The sequence below is a fragment of the Psammomys obesus genome, unplaced genomic scaffold, assembly GCF_907164565.1.
Source record: "Psammomys obesus unplaced genomic scaffold, mPsaObe1.curated_primary_1811, whole genome shotgun sequence".
Lineage (NCBI taxonomy): Eukaryota > Metazoa > Chordata > Mammalia > Rodentia > Muridae > Psammomys > Psammomys obesus.
In genome coordinates this window covers 5,314,450-5,315,826 of record NW_026596460.1, presented here as the reverse complement: position 1 = coordinate 5,315,826, position 1,377 = coordinate 5,314,450, and positions in this window count along the sequence as shown.

Genomic DNA, 1,377 nt, shown 5'->3' with positions numbered 1-1,377 from the left:
ATTTTATTTTATTTTATTTTATTTTATTTTATTTTATTTTATTTTATCTTCTGGTAATATCCTTTGCTGCCTTACTGTCTGAGCACCAGACATCTCTCATGATGACAAATAGGAGGAAATACTTCAGCTAAGCATTCCTCAAGGAAAAGCAAAATAATGACCACAGAACTTCAGAGGCATTTTTACAAGGTTATCATTGTGTCTCCTGAAAGTATTTGCTGGAGGTATACAGTGATTAAAAATTTGTGTTGTTGACCCCACCCCTACCATTTGTGATCCCTGTTTTACTTGAAACAGGTTCTCATTTAGGCCAAGCCAGTGGCCTTGTGTTCTCTGTATTTGAAAATTACCTTGAATTCCTGATTCTTCTGCTTCTATCCTGAATACTATAATTTCAGACATGCTTCACTACATTTATTTTATACCTTACTGGGGATTAACCTAGATCAACCTAGGGCCTCATATACAGTAGGCAAATACACACACATGCACACACATACACACATATACGCACACACATACACACATACACACACACACACACACACACACACACACACACACACACACACACTGAACTACATTCCCAGTCCTTTTATTCATTAAGTTTATTCATTAAGTTTCTAACCTCATCCTTAAGTGGAAATAATCACAATAATTATTTCATATTAGACATTGTAAATATGTTACTTTATGTTTTCAACTGGTGTGACTAGTACACACCAGACACCCTACACATTAACCACAATTATAAAGGAGATTCAGATTCAAAACCACAAAAGTGAAGAACTAAGGCCACAAAAATAAGCACACAGCAGACAGCTGCATCTCAGTGCCTGGCAAGCCCATCAAGAACCTATTATCACCCATCAATGTAATCCACCACATAAACAAACAGAAGGCAAAAAACTACATGATCACCTCCTTAGATGCCAATAAAGCTTTTGGCAAAATCCAACACCCATTCATGTTTACGGTTTTGGAGAGATTAGGGATACAAGGCACATACCTAAACATACTAAAGACAATATTCAGCAAGCCTATAGCCAACATCAAACTCAACAGAGACTTAAATCAATCCCACTGAAATCAGTGACAAGGCAAGACTGCCCACTCTCCCTGTATCTCTTCAACATAGTACTTGAAGTCCTTGCTAGAGCAATAAGACAACTAAGGGAGATCAAGGGGATACAAATTGGAAGGGAAGATGTTAAAGTATCACTATTCACAGATGATATGCTAGTATACATGAGTGACCCCAAAAATTCTCCCAGAGAATGCCTTCAGCTGGTAAACACCTTCAGCAAAGTGATTGGATACAAACTAACTAAAATAAATAAATAAATAAATAAATAAATAAATAAATAAATAAATAAA